This window comes from Orycteropus afer, unplaced genomic scaffold (assembly GCF_000298275.1).
Source record: "Orycteropus afer afer isolate SDZICR_OR568_19922 unplaced genomic scaffold, OryAfe1.0 scaffold00156, whole genome shotgun sequence".
Classification (NCBI taxonomy): domain Eukaryota; kingdom Metazoa; phylum Chordata; class Mammalia; order Tubulidentata; family Orycteropodidae; genus Orycteropus; species Orycteropus afer.
Window position 1 is genome coordinate 954,107 of NW_006921743.1, and position 14,386 is coordinate 968,492.

The window sequence follows — 14,386 nt, forward strand, 5'->3', positions numbered from 1 at the left end:
CTTTGGTTCCCTATACCTTGCCCCACACCTTTATAATTAGTCCTTTTTTGGGAAAAAAAAACAAAAACATTAAATTATCTTAACTGGAGTTTTTCTGTTATCATCTCTAACATAATTTTAGATAGAATTTAGATAGTATTATTGGGAGTCAAGTAGAATTTCCACTGAGTAAAAAGCACTTCATATTGTGGCTTCATATTACTTAGCCATATTTTAAAGGGTGTGCTCTTTATTTTTAACAGAATCACAGATTTTTACTTTAGTTACTATGTTAGAAAACTACTTTAGTAATCATTCTTGTCTAAGCTTCTCTTTAGCAAATGAAGTGATTTGGCCAAGAACATGTGACCATTGAGTGACTGTTGGAGCTTGAATCCTTAGTTTCTCTTGCTTCTTTACCTTTTAGCTGTCCCTCTTTTATTTCTCTGGAGGCCTTTCTCCCCTGGCCTTTCACTTAGTCCTTCCTGCAGTGAGTGCCTCTGGTTCTTTGGAATATCCAATGACTCAGGTGGAAGTCAAGACCTGGGGTTTTCACTAAAGACCTGCTAATTTATCCCAGTTTTCAGCTCCATGCCTTCTGAGATTGGTACTTCCTGTTGCTGAGCCTTTCTGAGAGTCTTTGGATCAATTAAGCACAGATTTTCCTCACAAAAGGCAGTTAGGGTTCAACTTCCTGATGATGGGGTCAATTTAGGGTTCAACTTCCAGTTAGGTTGTTATAATTTGGCAACTGATAACTAGCTTTGCCCCAATTCTTCAGAAAGAATATTACCCTTTCTGCAGCTTTATTTAGTGGTGTTGTGAGGGCAGTTGGAAGGGAATTAAGGAACAAGATTGTAAAAAGAAGAGCAGTATTAACAGCCTTTTTTCTCCCCTGAGGCTAGTGTAATTGGAACTATGTGGTATAGACGAAGAATTGACCAACATTTACCATCAAGATGATTCTGATCATGGCAACCCCACATGTTTCAGAGAACAGCTGTGCTCCATAGTGTTTTCTTTTCTCTCACTCTTTCTTTAAATTAGTTTGTTAAAGTATATGTAACAAAATGCTTTCTATGTTAGCCATTTTTAAGTGTAAATTCAGTGACATTAATTGCACTCACTATGTTGCTCAACCATCATCACAATTCATTTCCAAAATTTATATCTCCCTAAACAAAACTCTATTTCACTTGAGCAAAACTTCCCTTTTCCCCTCCTCCCAGCCTCTGGTAACCACGAAGAAACTTTTGTCTTTATGTTATTGATAGCTGCTGTGAAGTTGTCCCTGGTCTCATGATGACTTGGATCATTGTCATCCTAGGATTTTAATTGACTGATTTTCAAAAGTAAATCTCCAGATCTTCCTTCTTAGTTCATCTTAGTCTGGAAGCTCTACAGAAATCTGTTCAGAATCACAGCAACACTCAAGCCTCCTTTATATAAAAGGACTGATTTTTGCTCAGCACACGTTTTCAAGGTTCAAACACGTAGTAACATATACTAGAACTTCATTTTTCTTTATGTCTGAATAATATTTCATTATATGGATAGACATTCTTTTGTTTATCCATTCATGTGTTGATGGATACTTGGCTTGTTTCCATCATTTTGCTATTGTGAATAATACTTCAGTGAACTTTGATGTTATGGTCAGGTACCATTGAATCAGTTCCTACTCATAGAGACCCTATGTACAACAATAAGAAACACTGCTTGTTCCTGAGCCATTCTATCATTGCTATATTTGAGCCCATTATTGCAGCCACTGTGTCAATCCATCTCACAGAGGGTCTTCCTCTTTTTCGGTGACCCTCTACTTAACCAACCATGATGTCCTTCTCTGGGGACCAGTCCTTCCTGATAACATGTTCAAAGTATATGAGATTAAGTCTTGCTATCCTCTCTTATAAGGAGCATTCTGGCTGTACTTCTTCCAAGACAGATTTGTTCATTCTTTTAGCAGTCCATGGTATATGCAACATTCTTTACTAATACCATAATACAAGGTTGGGCAATCCTACTTCCGTAGTGATACTGCCTCAGAAACCCAAGGAGGGGTCGCTATGAGTCGGGGTCGACTCGACGGCATATAACAACAACAACCATAATTCAAAGACATCAATTCTTCTTCCGTCTTCCTTATTATTGTCTGCTTTTCACATGCATATGAAAGTATCATAGTTTGGGTTAGGTGCACCTTAGTTTTCAAAGTACATCTTTGCTGTTCTGGTTATCTAGTGCCCTTCTGACTGAAATATACCACAAATGGGAAGGCTTGAAGAAACGAGAATTTATTTTCTCAGTTTGGAGGCTTTAAGTCCGAGATCAAAGTGCCAGACTCTAGGGGCTGGGGGAAAGCCCCTCAACCTTGGCCTTCAGCTCTGCCTCCTGCTCCCAGCCCACTGGAGCTAGAGGCTTTTTCTCACTCAGACATTTTCTGGCTGCTGACACTGACAAGCCCAAGGTTGACAAGTAAAAAGGCACAGTCCTGATGTTACCAAGCCACATGGCAGGCCATTAATTCAAGTCCATTGAAAGTCCCAAGGTCGGCAGAGCATGGCAGGCTGCTGAACAATGACACAGCTACATGCAGGAAGTGGCATATGATCTAGAACCAATGGTAATGAAGGAAGAAGTCAAAGCTGCAATGAAAGAACTGGCGAAGAACAAGGCTCCAGGAATTGATGGCATACTGATTGAGATATTTCAACAAACAGGTGCCCCATTGGAGGCACTCACTCAGTTATGCCAAGAGATTTGGAAGACAGCTACCTGGCCAACTGACTGGAAGAGATCCATATTTGTGCCCATTCCAAAGAAAGGTGATCCCACAGAATGTGGAAATTATAGAACAATATCATTAATATCGCACGCAAGTAAGATCTTACTGAAGATAATTCAAAAACGTTTGCAGCAGTATATTGACAGAGAACTTCCAGAGGTTCAAGCCGGATTCAGAAGAGGACGTGGAACAAGGGATATCATAGCTGTTGTCAGATGGATCTTGGCTCAAGGCAAAGAATACCAGAAAGATGTTTACTTGTGTTTTATTGACTGTGCAAAGGCATTTGATTGTGTGGATCATGACAAATTATGGATAACATCGAGAAGAATGGGAATCCCCGAGCACTTGATTGTACTCATGAGGAATCTGTACCTTGACCAGGAGGCTGTCGTTCGAACAGAACAAGGGGACACTACATAGTTTAAAATCAAGAAAGGAGTGCATCAGGGTTGTATTCTTTCTCCACACTTATTCAATCTATATGCTGAGCAAATAATCCGAAAAGCTGGACTATATGAAGAACAACGTGGTATCAGGATTGGAGGAAGAATCATTAACAACCTGAGATATGCAGACGATACAACTTTGCTTGCTGAAAGTGAGGATGACTTAAGGCACCTACTGATGAAGGTTGAAGAATACAGTCTGCAGTATGGATTATGTCTCCATGTAAAGAAAACAAAAATCCTCACAGCTGGACCAAGGAGCAGCATCACAATAAATGGAGAGAAGATTGAGGTTGTCAAGGAATTCACATTGCTTGGTTCTACAATCCATGCCAATGGAAGCAGCAGTCAGGACATTAGATGACGTGTAGCATTGGGAAAGTCAACTGTGAAGGAACTGTTTCAAGTGCTGAGGAGCAAGGATATCTCCTTGAGGACTAAGGTGTGCCTGACACAAGCCATGATATTTCCAATCGCCTGGTATGCATGTGAGAGCTGGACAATGAATAAGGAAGACCAAGAAGAGTTGATGCTTTTGAGTTGTGGTGCTGGCGGAGAATGCTGAAAGTACCATGGACTGCAAAAAGAACTAACAGATCTGTCCTGGAGGAAGTGCAGCCAGAATGCTCCTTGGAAGCAAGAATGGCCAGACTTCGTCTCACTTATTTTGGTCATGTTGTAAGAAGGGACCGTTCCCTGGAGAAGGATGTCATGCTTGGTAGGGTGGAGGGTCGACGAAAGAGGGGGAGGCCTTCAACAAGATGGATTGACACAGTGGCTGCGATGATGGGCTCAAGTATAGCAGGGATTCTGGGGCTGGCGCGGGATTGGGCAGTGTTTCGTTCTGCTGTGCATGGGGTCGCTATGAGTCGGAAACGACTCGACGGCACTTAACAACAACAACAACAACATGCAGGGTTCAAGCGTGCCATAAGCTAGAGACCATTCCCAAAGCTGCTTCTTACATACAGGAAGCAGACCATATCCCTAAAGCAGCCACTCAGTTGCTCCAATAGATTCCACCATGGAGTTAATTACCAGTCTTACCATGGAGAATAACTACATCCAGCTGCCTAGCCACTTAACCAGGCCTAGCCAAGTTGACACACAATCTTAACTACCACATTTGCTTTTGACATTTAAGAAGTCTTTTGCAGCAGATTTACCCAATGCAATACATTGTTTAATTTCTTGACTGCTGCTTCCATGGCCTTGATTTTGGATCCAAGTTAAATGAAAACCTTGACAATTTCAATCTTTTCTCTGTTTAGGATTTTGCCTATTAGCCCATTTGTGAGGATTTTTGTTTTCTTTGTGGTGAGGTGTAATTCAATATGAAAGCTGTAGTCTTTGAACTTCATCAGTAAGGGCTTCAAGTCCTCTTCGCTTTCAGCAAGCAAGGTTGTGTCATCTGCATATGGCAGATTATTAATGAGTCTTCCTCCAAACCTGATGAAATGTTCTTCTTCATATAGTCCAGCTTCTTAGATTATTTGCTTTTGTGTACAAGGGACAATCCGCTCTTTAGTTGATAAGATAGTCTTTGGTTTTGGTCTTCATGTGGTGGATCCCTGGTTCCTGACACATCAGTTTCAGAGACATGAGCAGATGGAGGCATTTCCTTCTGGTCTCATCTGAGTTGGGTTGTCATCACTGACTGTGGCCAATGGCCTGCATCCCAGTCCATGGACCAAGGCTCTCAGCAAAGCCTTTCCAGAGCTAGTTCAAGCATTATGCAAATGCTATAGATTATGCATGATTATAGGCACGTAAAATGCGTGCAACTCTCGCCAGTTACACAAGGTATTTTCAGAGCTGCCAGTTTGCTTAATGTCACTGGAATCTGAATAACATGTTTTGGAACAGGCATTTGGACAGATTTTAATTTCATTTGGAAAGAGACTGGAATCATACGGCTTTCTTGTGGGTTCTCTGTTCTTGAGAAATTCTCCAATTGGCGTCATACCTTATCCTCTACTGGAAATTCTCCAGGGAAGCAGGGTCCTGCTGTAAAGTGCCATTTACCCATTGCTTACAGCATTTTATCCCACTACTGTTGGGTGGCTCTCAAGAGATGCCAGTCACCAGTCATGGGGTTTCCTAGGTCATTAGTGTAAATGCATACAAACCAAGGAAGATGTACCTCCTCTTTCTGGCTGTGTGATCTAGGCTGTGAGAGCATTTGCAGGCCTCACACAAAACAGCTACCTGCTTGATTTGAAGCCACCATCTTGCTCTGGATCTTTGGTTTTTCTATTCTCTGTTCTTCAGGCTCCTTGAAGTCTTCTTCCCATCTTAGGACTGTGATTATAAACTAAAGCCATTAGTTCTGTGTTAATGCCCATGGCTTAGCCTCTGCTAGGACTTTCTTCACCACCCACTGCTTCACTTTCAGGGTAAAAGTCATTCATTCAAGCAAGTCTTACCTCACCCTCTAAGCCAAATTTCACTGTGGATACTCACATATTATCTCAACTATACTAGTTTTCTACTCCTGCTGTAACAAAGTAAAATAAATTTGTTGTTATTGTTTCCACTGAGTCAGCTCTGACTCATGGTGACCTCATATATATATAATAGAACAAAACATGATCTGCTCCTGCATCATTGATCATTGGTATGTTTGAGTCCACTGTTGTGGCTATTGAATCATTCTATCTCATAGAGGATTTCCATCATTTTCACTGACCCTATACTTTACTAAACATTATGTCCTTTTCTAACTATTGGTCTGTCCTGAAGATATATTTAAATAACTGAGTTGAAGTCTCACCTTCCTCGAGACTTATTTCTTCTAACATTGACTTGTTCATTCTTCTGAGAGTCTGAGATACAGTCAATATTCTTTGGGAACAACAATTATTTTTCAGTCTTCTTTTTTCATTGTACATCTGTCACATGCATATGAGGTGACTGAAAGGACCATGGATTGGGTCAAGCACACTTTAGTCATCAAAGTGACATCTGCTTTTTAATATTTTAAAGAAACCTTTTGCAGGGGATATCCCCACAAATTTAGCAACTCAAAATAACACTCATTTCATTATCTCAGAGTTTTGTAAATTGAAAGTTTAGGTACAGTGTGACTCAGCTGTTCTCATAGGCCAAAATCAAGATGTCAGCAGACCTGTGGTTCTTTCCGGAGACTCTGGGGAAGAGTCCATTGCCAGGCTTATTCAGATTGTTGACAGAATCCAGTTCCATGTGGGTATAGGATCAAGGTCCTCATTTCCTTGCTGGCTATTGACAGGGTTCATTTTCAGCATCTAGATGCTACTGCCTTCCTTGGTTCATGGCTCCCCAATCCCTCCATCTTCAAGGCAGCAATGGTGGGTTGACTCCTTCTCACACTTGGAATCTGATTTTCTCTCTCATGCTCTGACCACCACATTCACAGATTGGAACAGAACTGTTAGCTCAGGAAGATGCTTGGTGATCTTGGATTAAACACTTAACCTCTCTGTAACATGGGGAAAATAATGTCACTTGCATACTCTTCAGAGAGAAGGAAAGCACTTTCTCAACCATAGAGTGCTGAGAAACAAATTTTTTTGGAGTCGGTTGTCACCTTTAGTCCTCAAGAGTGCTCTCTGAAGTTGGCACAGGCTGATGCTGTGAACAGCATTCCTGTGGGAGAGGTGATGTCACCTGATTAACTGGGCACAGAGGTTCTCCATGTCCACTGCATACTCTACTCACCTGAGAAGTTTAAAGGACATGGAAGCCTGGCACCTCCTCTGGAGATTAGGTGGTTTGTTTTTTTTTCATATCAAATTTTCAAATTTGTTTTTGACCAGCTAATTCATGCACATGTGTGAAATATTCAGGAGGTGAAAATTTCATAGGAAGAAATATTATAAAAATTACAAGAATTACTAAAAGAAATACACTGAAAATTAAGTATGTCTCCCCACCCTTGGTCTCCAGAAATCCAGAGGCAACCGTTATTGCTAGCTACTTGTTATTACTTCAGAGATGTTCTGTGCATTTGTCTAATAATTTCTCAAAAAAGAAAAACAGCAAACTACATGCACAGTTCTACCTCTTGCTTTTTTGAGTTTAAAAAAAAAAAAAAAGTCTTTATTTTGGAAATTGTTCCCTATCATTATATGAAATTTCTCTCTTGCATTTTTTTGTTCTTTTTCTTAATTTTACTTATTTTGTTATTATTGTGAGAATATATGCAACAAGCATATGCCAATCCAACAGTTTTACATGCACAATTCAGTGACACTGATTACATTCTTTGACTTATACAACCATTCTCACCCTCTTTTCTGAATTGTTCCTCCTTCATTAACATAAACTCACTGCCTCCTAAGGTTCCTATCTAATCTTCCAGTTGCTATTGCCAATTTGATCCCATACAGATAGTTCTTAAAAGAGCACAGTGCTCAAGGCAGACCTTTGTTACTAGTTAAGCGAAATTATTGTTTGGTTTTAAAATAACTTCAGGGGATATTTTTGGTTTCCAGTTTAAAGAATATCTCAGAGCAATAGTCTCAGGGGGGGTTCTTCCACTCTCCATAGCCCCAGAAAGTCTAGAGTCCATGAGAATTTGAAATTCTGTTCTGCATTTTTTCGCTTTTGATTGGGATTCTTCTATGGAATCTTTAATCAAAATATTTAGTAATGGTAGTTAGACACCATCCAGTTCTTCAGGGCTCATGGCAAAGGAGGCAATTCTTCATATAAGCAATTAGCCATATACTCCATATCTTCCTCCTATTTCTAACTCTTCTTCTTCTGTTTTTCTCCAGGTGAATATATAAGTGGGAGCATACAATATTTGTCCTTTTGTGATTGGCTTATTTCACTTAGCATAATATCTTCAAGCTCTATCCATACTGTAACATGTATCAAGATTTCATTTTTCCCAGTTTCATTTATCCATTCCTCTGCTGATGGGCATTTATTTAGGTGGTTTCCACCTTTTGGCTATTGTGAATAGTGCTGCAATGAATGTTGGTGTACAAATTTCTTTTTTAGTTTCTCTGCTTTCAAGTCTTTGGGTATAGGCATACCTCATTTTACTGCACTTCACAGATATTGCATTGTGGTAGTTAAGGTTGTATGCTAACGTGGCTGGGCCTGGTTGAGTAGCTGGGCAGCTGGATGTAGTTATTCCCCATGATGAGACTTGTAATCAATTACAAGGTGGAATCTACTGGAGCAGCTGAGTAGCTGCTTTAGGGATATGGTCTGCTTCCAGTATATAAAAAGCAGCTTTAAAGACGGTCTTTAGCTTTTTGGCATGCTTGAACCCTGCATGTAGCCAAGTTGTTGCTCAGCAGCCTACCATGCCCTGCCGATCTTGGGACTTTTTCCAGACTTGAATTAGTAGCCTGCCATGGTGTTTGGTAATTTTGGGACTGTACCTTTTTATTTGTTGACCTTGGGTTTGTCAGCCTCAGCAGCCGGTAGCTGTCTCAGTGAGGAAAAGCATCCAGCTTCAGTAGGCCAGGAGCAGGAGGCAGAGCTGAAGCCCAAGGTTGAGGGGCTTTCCCCCAGCCCCTAGAGCCTGGCACTTTGAACTCGGACTTCTAGCTTCCAAAATTGTAAGAGAATAAACTTCTGTTTGTTTGAGCCATCCCATTTTTGGTATATTCATGACAGAGTGGCACTCGGTAACCAAAACATATGTTTTTTACAAATTGAGGTGCCAAGTCTATTGGCACCCTTTTTTCATCAGCATGTGCTCACTTCGGGCCTCTGTCACATTTTAGTAATTCTCACAATATTTTGCTCTTTTTCACCCTGCTATTGCACACTTAATAGACTATAGTATAGCATAAACATAACTTTAATATGCACTCAGAAAAATTCATGTGACTCACTTTATCATGGTGATTTACAAGTGAACCCACAATTACTCTGAGATATGCCTGAATGTACCTAGGAGTGGAATTGCTGGATCATATAGTAGTTCAATTTTTAGTTTTTTGAGGAATCACCATACTGTTTTCCACAATGGCTGCACCATTTTGCACCCATACCACCAATGGATAAGGTTCTAATCAGTGTTAGATTATGCAATAAGATAGATAAGCATGGATTTACTTGGGTTTATTTACTAATCTATAATGAGCAATTTCAGTTTTTTACCACATCAGAGATTCTGCTTCTAGGCATGGCTAGCATCTATCTCTTTCCCAGTCTTAAATCATCTCCCTACAGAATTAAAGCCTCTTTTTCAAATTCACAGTCCCTAACAGGGATGGAGTACCCACTAAGCAAGGTAAGTACAGGATTACTTGTGCTTATTTACTAATCTATAGTGAACAGTTCCACATGATGTAGGGAAAAACATGTGAAACTTGTTACTACAGATCAGTAAGTAATCACAGGTTAAGTTCATACTTACCTTGTTTATTGGGTAATCTGTCCCTGGTTCCAATTCTCCCACATCCTTCCCAATTGTTATTTTCTGGGGTTCTTTTTATCTTAGCCATCCTTGTGGGAGTGAGATGGAATCTCACTGTGATTTTCATTTGCATGTTTCTGATGTCTTCCATAGGGTTTTCAATGGATGGTTTTTCAGAAGAAGATCACCAGGCCTTTCTTCCATAGCTTCTCTGGCTAGACTTTCTTCTGAGACTCTTCTGGATCCTTTTGGTTACCAGCCAAACTTGTTAACCATTTGTCCCTCTGAGGAACCCCGGAGACAGAATGGTGAATCTAGAATTCATACTGCCATCAGGAGTAAAGTGAACTGAAGCCCACGCAGAAGGGGATTATTAGCTACATGACAACAGACAAAATGTTGCTGCACAGACAGATGCAAGAGGGTATGGTAGACTAATCCCCAAAGGTGAGGCAGAATGCCAACAGTGGTGGAGAGCTTAAAGCATGGTTTAGTTTCATTGATGGAGACTGGAGGGACATGTGAATAAGAAGACAGGAAAGAATGAGACCCATTGGATTGTTTTTTATAAGTTGAAAATATCTTACGTGCACAATTTTAAACAGCCAAAATGCATTTGCATTTAGCTTCCGGAAACCATGAGATTGAGAAGACAAGTTGAGGCAAAGATACAAATGCAAAAATGGGCTACACTCAGAATATATTCTTTGAGGAGTTCAACTATTATGAATTATTCATAACTCAGAGGAAGAAAAATTGTGGGTTAGAAAATGAATGTTGTTGAAATTGGTGCATATCTTTAGCAACTTTATCCAAAGCCAACAAATATGCTAAATTTTAATTGTCAACGAGGTTTGGGGAAAAAAAAAAACACAACACTGAAAGAGGGTGTAACTGAGAGAGAGTATACCTTTCTCAGATTTTGTATTTAATTACTTTTGCTAAACAACTCCCACTACAACTACCAAAATATGGCTAGTAGACTTTTTTATATTTCCATAATCACTCTAGATATAAAAGAGAGGCGTCTTACTGTCTCCTTTGAAGCAAAAAGTCTAGTCAGTAGATGTAGCAGTAGTACATAGAAGAAATGTGACTGAAAAGAGAGGAAAAGTGATTTCTCCTGGGATCAGTCTCAATCCATAGATAGTAATTAAGATGGTAACTGCAGAGATGGCTCAGTGCTGAAGTAAACCCAACTATGGCAGAGTCATTAAAGCAATGAGACCTACATGGCCATTCTGTTTTCTATTGTGTATGGAACCAGTTTATTATAGTGTGCAGTCATTTGCTCTCTATTAAATAATTTGCAAACTTCCTGATGAGTTTCTTTCTCTTCTCATTGGTAGGCATTTACCTGTGGTTTTAAAAATATATGGTGATTTAATAGCTTCAACTGTGTACACCATTTCAGGACAGCCTGGCTTCATTCTTAAAGACTCATCTGCACCTCCCACTCTTCCTTATTTCTGCCCACAAACTCCAAAACCAAACCAAACCCACTGCCATTGAGTGATTCCCAGAGACAGGATGGTGAACCTAGAATTCATACTGCCATCAAGAGTAAAGTGACCCCATTGGGTTTCAAAGGTGGTAAATCTTTCCGGAAGTAGATAGTCTCATCTTCTTCCCACAGAGTAGCTGGTAGGTTTGAACTGCCAACCATATGCCTTACCCTCATAGCGACCCCTCCTTGGGTTTCCGAGGCAGTATCACTACGGAAGTAGGATTGCCCAACCTTCCTTCCGAGGAGTGGCTGGTGGGGTTGAACCGCCCGCCAGCCGTCTGGTTAGCAGGCAAGTGTCTTAGCCACTATGCTACCAGAGCTCCCTTACCCACAAAAGGGAATCTAATTTTTGGCAATGCAATAGACAGCAAGAAAAGCCAGTGAAATACTGCTACACTCCTGAACCAAAAATTCTCTCATTAACCACCTTATTTTAAGATGATAATCTATTTGTAATCCTAAGCAGCAAAATACCATAAATAAGAATGGGTTGCTATTAGAAACACTCCCCCTCCACCCACCCCACCTAAAAAAAAGAACATTGAGGAATTTAAAATTTACTTCAGCCAGGTGGAACCTTGGATTGCTAAGAAGTGAATGAATTGTAACCACATGTTGACTACTAAGCTTAGAAAATTCAATTAAATGATCCAAAATGGGAATAAGATCACTGGCAAGTAAGTAACAAAAAACCCAATTGAATAGAAAATGACACTGTGAAAGAATACTATGATTTAATCTTTTTAACTTTGCAAATTAAAAAAATATATATATATATCTAGACGAGATTACTTTTGGGGCCCTTTTTCCTTTCAACTATTTATATTAAATCTTAAAGTAGTCAAAGTAAAGAACTTTATTTTCTAAAGCTAGCATTAAATGTTTTCCTTAAAAGAACAAAGACAGCAATAATATAAATTAATATTAAAAAATGTAGTTAGAAAAGAAAGCTTTGTATACAAAACCCAGAGAGACAGAAGTTATATGTACTTTTTTCTTTTAAGAATAGCTTTACATTTTAGGAGAAGAGGAGAGACTGCTGAGACAAATAGCTTTGGAAGATGATTCCTGTTCTGAGTTGGCCTTGCTATTTTTCAAATAAACATGGCATAGATGCAAGAGAAGAGGCCTGTGGTTGCCTGGTTGGTTTGTCTACAGATCTGGAATGCCTCTTGTATGCTGGCAAGCTTTGGTGTGTTCGTTTTCAGAGAAATCCTCTCTAATTTTCAAGGCCAAACCCTTCATTAGGGTTTAAGATATGATACTATCATCATGTAAAGTTATAGTCACAAAGTACATTCTTAATTTACTTTTCAAAATACAAGTTTCTGAAAAGGCCATGTTAGAAAATTTTAATCTGTTCTTTTTTACTCCAGTAACTATAGCCACAGATGATATCCACTGCAAATATCTTAATTTCCTTTGAAAATCTAGGTAAGATAGTTTTTATGTTACTGCTTTGTGGTGTGTTTTGAGAGAAGAAGGAATTTTATATACCTGTATGTCTTGCCTTAATATTTTCTAGAATGACTCATAAAAACCAAAAGAGAAAGCCTCACCTCTCTCCCCCTTTTTACTCTTCTTGATACTGGTAAATAAATGCACTTTAATGTCCATAAAGTAGTGCTAAAAGTCTATTGCAATATTCACGGGAATGCCATTACAATGAAAAGCTGCCTCCTAAAGATTCTTGAGGGAGAATACTTAGAACAATGTAATAATTCCGTTGAGTTCCACAAAGGAAAAATGTTTTTAAGTGGTCAAAGGATCAAACCTGATCAATTCTAAAATGACAACAAAAATGGTTGTCTTTCTGAACCAACACTTTTAAATTTTTACTTTTATTACTTTTAATACCTAAGCAATAAATAACATTGTAGAAAATAGAGATAAAAAGAATGAAGAAAAATCACTTGAATGTCTACCATCGGCTAAAGAAAAAAAAACAAACTACATTTTTTGATAGAAATACTTCTAGACATTTTTTGATAGGTATATATTTTTCACTTAACAACAGAATAACCTGAATAGTGTTTCCTTGTCAATATATAAAGATTTATTTTAATATTTTTGATGCATAAAATTCCATTGCACCTCAAGTGCAGCCGGCTACTACCTGGCTGTTAGTGGAGGTTTGGATGTTGGTATGATGCCAAACAGGTTTCATTGATTCTTCTAGATTAAGACAGACTTGGAAGAAAGGCTTGGTGATCTGTTTCTAAGAATTAGTCAATGAACACCCTATGGAGCATGACAGCTTGATCCACGACTGATCAGGTGGTTGGTGTAGGATTAGGCTGTATTTGTTCCACTGTATACGGGGTTGCCATGAGTTGGAGTTGATTCAACGTAAGCTAACAACAACAACATGAAAAATGAGTGATAGGATCTGGTCATTATCAGCAGGAAATAGGGGAACATGTGTGGGAGGGGATTTTAAAGGGATCAGGTTGGGGGAGGGCAGAGGCAGGCTGTAAGTCTATGGTTAAAAGGTTGTTGCTTTGTGCAGTTTTTTGAGAGAAGATAAAAGTTAAAAGTGCAAAGACAGTAATAATACAAATTAGCAAATTTTAAAAACGTGTAGTGAGAAAAGAAAGCTTTATAAGGTTATTGTTAGAGCTGTTAAGTCAGTTTTGATATACAACATAATGTACAAGTGACTCTGTGTATAATAGAATGAAACACAGCCTGGTTCTGCACCATCCTCACAATCATTGCTGTATTTGAGTCCATTGTTGCAGCCACTTTGTCAATCCATCTCATTGAGGGTCTTCCTCTTTTTTGCTTTCTCCTGTGGAGCAGCTGGTGGATTTGAACCACCAGTGGAGAGCTTTAACCATTGCACCACCAGGTCCCTTTAGCACTGGTATTGTTGTTATGTGTCATTGAGTCAGACCTGATTCATAGAGACTCTTCCTTGGATTTCTGAGGCGGTATCAATCTTCCTTCCTAGGAGTGGCTGGTGGGTTTCAACGGCCAGCCTTCTGGTTAGCAGTCAAGTGCCTTAGGCATTACTCTACCAGAACTCCTAGCACTGATATTATGGGACCAAAAATGTAATCCTCATCCTCCAGTTAGAATGAGAATTAGGACCCAAGTCCATTTCATGTTAGAACCAAGCATAATGTCCTTCTCTAGGAACTGGTCACTCCTGATAACATGTCCAAAGTGTGTACGATGAAGTCTCCACATTCTCCCTTCTAAGGTTTCCTAGTGCCGCTCTGACAGGAATATACCACAAATGGGATGGCCTTAACAAACAGGAGTTTATTCTTACAATTTGGAGGCTTTAAGTCCAA